At 30.6% G+C, this 9,520-nt stretch overlaps 1 long non-coding RNA gene across 1 annotated transcript in view; it reads right to left on the bottom strand.

Annotated features, from left to right (window-relative positions):
• Window positions 1-597: 597 nt before the first annotated feature.
• Window positions 598-9,520, bottom strand: part of LOC105365798 (uncharacterized) — a 13,467-nt gene continuing 4,544 nt past the window's right edge. The window contains exons 2-3 of the long non-coding RNA XR_912984.1: window positions 6,850-6,979; window positions 598-658 (exon numbers count right to left, since the gene is read on the bottom strand). This is a non-coding gene — a long non-coding RNA (uncharacterized LOC105365798). The remainder of the gene's footprint in view (window positions 659-6,849; window positions 6,980-9,520) is intronic.

The following is a 9,520-nucleotide window of genomic DNA, read 5'->3' as shown; positions in this document are numbered from 1 at the left end:
ATAGATATAATTTGTTATGCTATAGTTAATATTTTTAATTATAATGTATTTAGTATTATAGGTATCGATATTAAATGTAATTAAGAACATTACTATATTAATAATTGTTAATTTAATTATGAAAAATGATTAAAACTATATAATTTATAATTCATTTTAATAAATTAAATAAAAAGATTAGTTTATGAATATATCTAACAAAATTATTTTAGCAAAATAAAACAAAAATAATTAAATAATTTAATAAAACTTAATATATAAAACAATAAATTTATAGTGTAGCAACATTATTAAATGCAATTAGAACCAATTACGAATGAAGAACTTTCATGTATTTTGTTGCAACATTAGTAAATATATTTTCAAATTTAAAAATGACCACAGTAATGGAATAAAAGAAATGTATGTTGGTTAATGACTACAATTCATTGTTTGAATTCTTAATTATATATATATATATATATATATATATAGATATATATATCTAAATTGTATTAATTAAAGATGAAATAGAAACTATTTCGCTTATATAATATTGAATATTAAACAGTGTCTGATAGACTTGATGAGACTTACCAATATATTAAAAAGCTAAGGCATTCCAAAATACTCTTAACTGATTATGTGTTCTTGTATATAGTGCTGATATGTTTGGATCCTTCAATAGAGTAATATACTATAATTAATTCATGAAAAATTTTACACATGCGTAAATATTATAATTATTTTTACATATTATACTACAACGTTTTAATATTACAAATAAATAAATAGCTAACGTTAACATTCATTAAAAATAATATCTAATTAAAAGTATAAACAATAATATAATATATATATTACTTGACTTTCCAAACAAAAAGTGTTATTTCTAAAAACAGTTCAATTAGTGATTATATTTCAGTATCTTGCAGTAGATTAAAGTTAGGTGTTGTATAATGGTTGTTGCCAAACATAATATAAAAAAATAATAACTTATTATTGAGGTATCAAATTACACTTAATTATAGTTGGAGATAACTTTATAATTAACTTTTAAAAAGTGAAATTTAATTCTATGTGGATTAAATGAAATTACTTTCAATATTACTTTAATAATAAATGGTTGGTACTGATGATTTTATTCCTTTTTAGTTTCTAAATTAGTAGTTTGTACGCGCGCACGCAGAATATATATATATACATTCAGATCAATTAATACCAAAACATTAATATTTTGAAAATTTGAAAGTGTTTATAGTTATGTGTTTTTTATATCTGTAAAATAAAAAATTTTATCGCTTACAATTACTTTATAGATATGTGTTCGAGAGTGAAAAGGAAATCTCTCGAATTATATTCATTAAATCTAAGAAGGTCTCGCCTTATATGCTCCATATAATCTATATTATATGGATCTATTTATATATCTAGATATATATATATACTAGACATCTATAATACACCAGACGAACAGCAATGCGAGAATCAATACAATAATGCGTACTCCCATGACACCTCCGGGATGTATACACAGTGCGAATTCCTCATAGTGCATCTACCAATCGCCTTGGCTATTCATTCAAAACAGCAAGCTGCTACCTACAAACCCTATTAAGGAAATTTCCAAGAAACCAGGAGTATCGTGAATCATATCAACAATTCATGAAGGAATATATAGTTCTTGGCCACATGGTAAGAGCGCCTCCAACCTCAAATCAAGAGGTTCAATATTATCTGCCACATCACGGTGTATTTAAACCAGATAGCGAAACGATCAAATTAAGAGTGGTATTCAATGGATCCAGCAAAACGACATCAGGCCTGTCACTAAATGATATTATGCATACTGAACCCAATTTGAATCCTGACATATCAGACGTTTTAATTTGGATTAGAAGACAAAAGCATCTGTTCTCCACCGACATCACAAAAATGTATCGGCAGATAAAAATACACAAGGATAACTGGGATCTGCAGAGAATCTTATGGATAGACGAAAAGGGAGCTGTAGTGCCGTACCATTTGACAACAGTCACTTATGGAATGAAGGCCGCCCCATTTCTGGCCGTTAGAACACTACTTCAATTAGTAAAAGACGAAGGAAGCAAATATCCTCTTGCTGTGCCATCCATCACACATGAAAGATATGTCGACGACGTCTTTGGAAGTGCCGATACGCCAGAGCAATTAGTTGAAGTGACACTTCAACTGCGAGACCTTTGCAAGGCGGGCGGTTTCCCATTTGCAAAATGGCATGCAACTCATCAAGATGTAATACCCGCAATCAATGCGGATCGGAATGACAACACCATACAGTTCGATGATTACCACACAAAAATACTAGGTCTGACATGGTGCCTTCAAGAAGACAAATTTACCTTTACCACCGGAAAGGCATCGACACAAGTAGACAAGTTGACCAAGCGTTCGTGTTATCCGAAGTGGCTCGGATATTTGATCCATTAGGCTTTGCTGCACCCCTAGTAATAAAGGCAAAGATTTTCATACAAGAACTCTAGTTGCAAAAGCTTCAGTGGGACGAAAAGCTACCAACGCAGCTTTTATCAAAATGGTCAACAATTATAAAGGATCTCATTGACTTGACAGAAATATCAATATTACGGTGGCTCAATATAAAGACGACTTCCACCATTGAATTACATGGTTTTTCCGACGCATCACAACTAACTATGTCCGCAGTGATATACGTCTCCGTCCACGGGTCAGACGACGTCAAGACACTACTTCTATCAAAATTAATGCGCTACGTTCAAATCAAACTGAAAATGGATGCAAGATGGCGACACACATGTGGATTGACTCGAGAGTAACCCTCTCCTGCATAAAAACCCATCCAGCTAGGTGGAAGGAGTTTGTGAGAAATAGAGTTTCCAGCATTCAAGACCTCACCTCAGGTGCACACTGGAGATATGTTCCAGGTAAGTCAAACCCAGGAGACTGTGCATCACGCAGCATAACAGCCTCCCATCTTTAAGAACACCCACTGTGGTGGACAGGACCACCCTGGATAAAATCACCCGAGTCATGGCCAGACCAGCCTGCATTGGACGAAAAACTATGCGACTTAGAAGCACGTGCCAGCACAGCACTCACAGCCACCGCACCTGAGCCACAATATCAATGGGACCTAATACATAAAATTTCAGTTCTCACAAAATTATTGCGAAGAACAGCACTATGTCAAATCTTCATCGCACAATTGAAAAAAAATCAGGAGACGACCATGGATACTACAGCCCTGGAGAAGCCAAGAATCTTCTGGACAATGGCTACTCAATCCGCATATTTCCCTCAGGAACTGAAAGGTCTTTGCTTCAAGACTAAACAGACAGAGAATCAAGCATTCAGTTGACTGTCAGCATACGTCGACCATCAAAGGGTAATCAGAGTAGGAGGAAGACTCGAAGAAGCAGCACTCACACTGGAAAACAAACATCCAGTTATTCTTCGCCGCCAATCACGACTCACAGATCTCGTCATTGAACAGGCATATTTACGCACCCTCCATGGAGGTACTCAATTCATGCTAGCATACATACGACAAAGATACTGGATTCTTGGTGGAAGATTCCCTGTAAAAAAAGATGTACTACAATGCGTTATATGTAAACGACAAAGGGGAATCTGCGCCAAACAGCTGATGGGACAACTTCCAATAACAAGAGTGACACCATCAAAATCTTTCACACGTACAGGAGTTGATTATGCCGGCTCCATAACCATAAAGGCTTGGAAGGGCCGAGGCGCAAAATCCCATAAAGCATGAATTTGCGTTTTTGTGTGCTTTGCGACATCTGCGGTGCACATCGAGATAGTCAGCGACTACACAGCCGATGGCTTCATATCAGCATACAGAAGATTTACAGCCCATCGAGGAATTGCCAACACATTGCATTCAGACTGTGGTACAATATTCATAAGAGCAGATGCAGAACTTAAAAAATTATTTGCCAAAGGCAACGCCGAACATCAACGGTTAGAGAAGATGGTCTCGCAAGACAATACTCAATGGCAATTTAACCCACCCGCGGCGCCTCATATGAGAGGCAAGTGGGAAGCTGTCACAAAATCTGTAAAATATCATTTGAGACGGACCATGCGAGACTCCCTGCTGACATTTGAAGAACTTAACACCCTGCTTACACAAATTGAAGCAATCCTCAACTCGAGGCCATTGGAACCCATGAGTGACGACCCGGAGGTATTTCAGCCCTAACACTTGGACATTTTCTCATTGGAAGCTCACTAACAAACATTCCAGAACCATTTTTAAAAGGATTATCAATATCAGGTTTGTCTCGGTGGAAATTTATACAGCAGCGTGTACAGCATTTTTGGTCAAAATGGTCAGCTCATTATCTGCAACGACAGCAATCAATCTCTAAATGGCATCAACCCAGGAATTATATTGTAATAGGTTCATTAGTACTAATCACAGATGAAAGCTTCCCTCCCCCCCCCCTTGCAAATGGCCCCTCGCACGAGTAATAGAAATCCACCCCGGCAAGGATAAGCTTACAAGAGTGGTCACATTAAAAACAGCCTCGACTACTATGGTAAGATCAATACATAAACTAGTCATACTTTCAATCCCTAACAAAGAGGAAAAATCATCAAATGGCCTTGCTGATCGCGGGCGGAATGTTCGAGAGTGAAAAGAAAATCTCTCGAATTATATTCATTAGAAAACTTTCAAAAGCTATTAAAAGTGAATTAATAAACAGACATGAAATCTAAGAAGGTCTCACCAAGATTACTGGAGACTTGAAAAAAAGGTCGTACATCTGGACACTCATAAACAGTCACTTTATGGCCTTTTAACCTGCAGACGTAGTAATTGCTTTGAATGCAATAAACGACCCTTGCGAGTTCACATCAAAACCCGACAATTATACTCTTAGATAATTACGTGAACTTCAAATTGAATGATAAAATTATTACAGTATAATATTAATTTTACTATTTACTTATATTTCAAATTTAAAATAAAATTAAAAATTAAAAATTATAATTTATATAAAATTACAAAAAACATGAGTAATAAATGTATAGTTATATTATTTTTAGAATATTCATTCAACTTTTGTTAAATTTTGAAATTACATACGCGACAATCTGCGTCGCACGTGTGCCTACAATCTTACCAGAATACTGTGCATTGTTGTCAAGTACGCTAAATGTTGACGCTCTCATTGGCTAGGCAAAGACGTTTGACCACGAATCAATCCCTACTACGGTAACACCAGGAGAGGGGACAAAACTTCCACTTTAGGCGTTGCTCATAACTCATCGCTGGATTGGATCAAGATTATTGCATCCTTGTGAGTATAAGAGTCACGCCGCACGTGCTAATTTTTCCGCGTGTAATTGTGTCCAACTCATTCGTGGATCGGATTTAAACTATGATATCGCTGTGAGTACGCTAATACACTTTATCTATTCAATTATTGTCAGCCGGCGGCAGAACCGGCATAAAACAACCATCAACACCATCTCACACTCTGATAAAAAGTGTGCAGTAATTATTTACCTGTGCAATTTTCATCAATTCGACGAATTCATCTTGTGTAGTGATTCATTCTATATAAGAAGCCGTTCAAGAAATCGTATCTTCATATAAGATTTAAGAAGATTCTACAACACCCATATGTAAATTGTGTAATAAATTGTATAATAAATGTATAATTAACCAGCTCTCACGATTCTTGTACAGTCCCTGCATCTCACTCCTTCCCGAGTGTCTGCTAGGGCGGACGGAAACTAAGCTATTGAAGCATTGGTAGTTCGAGCCAGAAATTACATCAATATAATCTCAAACAATGTGATTAGATGAACAGTTCGAGATTAATTTGAAAATTCTTCATACCTTCTTTTTTTAATTAAAATATTTAAATTAGAAAGAAATTTCAAATAAGAAATTGAAAGCGAAAAAGAGCAAATTGAAGTACTTCATCTAAACAAATATATCAAGTCTTCTTGAACTTAATATAGAATGACCTATCAAAGTGAGATATATTAATCTTTACGATCGGTTGCTCAATATCATCTATAAATATAGTATAAATTTTATAAGTATACAAATTTAAGTCATTTAATATGGTATCCATTAAAATAATAGTTCCATTAATTTTGGTTTATTATTTATAAAAGTACTTCGTGAATAAAAAAAAATATTAATAAGAAATTAAAATCTTATTTTCAAATATTTTATTATCTTAACTATTATCTTATTCTTAAAACAGAACAGTATAAATTGTAATAACTTTAATATTTAAGAGTATCATTAAATTACCATTGTATGATTTATTTTATTTTATTATTTTTATTTCTTCTGCAAGTTTAAATCTAATTTTATTAATTTATAACACAAATTTTATGATTACGGATTATTTAATAAAATTAGATATGATATTTGATATAGTCACAGCGATTCAAGTAATATTATGGATACAATTCAAAATTATAATATAAAGTTTAATAATTTCAGAAAACGTACTCAAATTTGATAAGTTGAAGTCTTATGCAAAACAAGGAGAAAGACAAATAAAGTTATTACAGATAAGTGTCAATTTGTCTCGTAAACAGATAAGTGATTTGATTTAATTTTTGCAATAAATAATTTATAAAAACTCTACAGCCTTTATAAATTAATATTAAAGAAAAGAATACTTTAAAAATCCAAAAAATTGTATTCGATAAATAACATATAAATTTTATCCAATATAAAAAATATGAATAAGATAACAAATTGTATTACAAAATTTAGAAAAATATCTAAAATATATAAGAAATTCTGTAAACTAATAGATTTGATATAATAATAATTATTTATTTCATATCAAATACCTGTCAGTATGTTGAATTGTTGGTAGGAGGAAAATCCAGGAGCATTTTCAGGTGATCTAATTGACGCTAATTGTGTTTCAATGTCTGTTGTAACTGAGACTTCGTTAATTGTCTTTTCTAATGTTTTTTCCTAAAAATAGAAAAAATAAATTTAAATAATTATTTATATTTTTATTTAAAAGTAAATGCAAAATAAAAAATAATTTTATTAAAATTAATATTCTATTGATTTATTATAAAAATTCGATTCTATTACCATTTAAAATATTTAATTAAAAATTATAAATGATTGCTATAATAAATATAGCAAAAATATAATTGATTGCTTTGCATATAAATTTTATTAAATAGAAACTTTACGTAAGAAAAAGAAATAATAATTTTTTGTTTCATCTTTTTAAAATAAGAAAAAGTTATTCATTTTTATTGAGTGATATCAATACAAGTACAGATTTTTAATGGTTTTTAATTCTATTATTTGAAAATAATAGATTTTAATTAGGTACACCATTCAACTATGCGTTAATATTGACTTTACACGTATTTATATACAATATTAGATAAACTCTTTTATATAGCAGAAATAGTAATTCTTATGCATACAAAAGAAAATACAGATATAAAATATTGCCATTAAAAAAAACTATGATAATTAATCAGTATTTTTTTCTATTTCAACATTCATTATCAAATTTAGACCGGTCCGAATATAAATTTGAAAATTGTTGCATTCCTTAATATGAATTACCAAATCTTAATAGAATTATTTAAAAATATCGAATTGAAAAAGTATATCAGATATATAAAGAAGTGTACTATAACAATAATTAAAAGTTATTACACTACTACAATGTAAAATATTTATCAATACGAATTCAGCTATACCAGAAAATTATATTTAATACTTGAATTTGATTTGTTATTGGTTCACGAAGTACTATCACAGAAATATTTTGGAGAAATATTTCGTATTTGGAGTGTATTACTAATTGATCATCTTTCATCTCAAGAATAGTGAATAAAAACATATATTAGTGTAATAACCTTTATTATATAGTTTTTATTCCATATTCCACCTTTAATAATGGATTTATCGAAAGAAAGTGTCCAGCGGCTACTCCTCGAATTTTTTAAATTAGACTTTATGTTGTTCCATATATAAATTATATTATAAATTATATTATAAACGGTAAACACCAAATGCAGTAATATACATACGAATTGTTGAAAAGCATCTTATTTCAAATAGGTTAAATCTTGATATTATCCTCAACATGATTTTTTAAATATACCTAATAAGCAATTACTTGATACAATAGTACTTTGTTTAAATACATATGGCTATATTTAATTAAAATTGGAAATTTTAAGATAAGAATAAATATAAATTAAGGATTTTAATAATAGTAGTATAGGTCGTATTTTAATAATAATAAATTTAATAGTAGTTAAGTTATAATTTTATCCAAGATTAGTTCATACAGATAATAGTAAATACATTTGGCAATAGTAAACAAGTTCGTTATTAACATATTTATTGATTGACAGGATATTTATTTAAATTCGTGTCGCTCAATATATATAGTAGACTTACTGTAATTTACTACTTTTGATTTCATAGGCTTTTACGATTAAAAATTAATTTGTTTTATTAAACATGAAAAATATTTATGCTATATAAGTGTCTAACGGTTATATATTATATTTTTTGATTACTGTTAGATTCTAATATTTAAATATTAAACTATAACTTAATTTATACTATAATCATAATTTAATCCTATCTCTCTCACAGCATTTTATCCTCTTTAATACGTAAAATTCATTTTCATTATTATTTTAGGAAATACTCATATCTATTCAATATTTCTAGTCACGAATTGTATATATATATATATTTACAACATATATATTTAATTATATATATATACAATTCGTGACTAGAAATATTGAATAGATATGAGTATTTCCTAAAATAATAATGAAAATGAATTTTACGTATTAAAGAGGATAAAATGCTGTGAGAGAGATAGGATTAAATTATGATTATAGTATAAATTAAGTTATAGTTTAATATTTAAATATTAGAATCTAACAGTAATCAAATTAGTTTTGTATATTAAAAAGTACATTCTAAGAATATTTAATGTTGTAGGATGCATGAATATATATTAGATGATTAGTGTATGCAAAATTTAATGCATTGTTTTTAACTTTAAGACCTACTTTGCTATGTATTTCTTACGAAGTAGACATATGGCTCAGTTAATTAAACGCACTTTTAAGTGAAATATTGTCAAACAAGTGTCGCATTCATATATCCTAGTGTATATGATAGAATCTATCTAATGTTATCTATAAATGGCAAATTTAACAGGTGCATTAACTATCTACATGTTTACAGTTGAACTTTCACATAAAAGCTTGTGTTCGGGATTGATGCATTTCCATGAATTTCAAACAAAAGAAAGGTCATATACGCAGTCCGGCGTACCGTATGTGCGCCAAGACTGACCGCGCGTGCAGCAAGGCTGACCATCACGTGCGCCTAGGCTGATCCGCACGTGCGGACCGAGGCGGGTACTCGAGCAAAATGTTTACAAACAAAACTCGGCAAGTCCGAGCAAGTTTACGATTTGAAATATAATTTACTGCCAGCACTCACAAAAAA

This window comes from Ceratosolen solmsi, unplaced genomic scaffold (genome assembly GCF_000503995.2).
Source record: "Ceratosolen solmsi marchali unplaced genomic scaffold, CerSol_1.0 scaffold26, whole genome shotgun sequence".
Taxonomy (NCBI): domain Eukaryota; kingdom Metazoa; phylum Arthropoda; class Insecta; order Hymenoptera; family Agaonidae; genus Ceratosolen; species Ceratosolen solmsi.
Note: the sequence above shows the minus strand (reverse complement) of the source record. Positions and strands in the feature narration are given on the sequence as shown.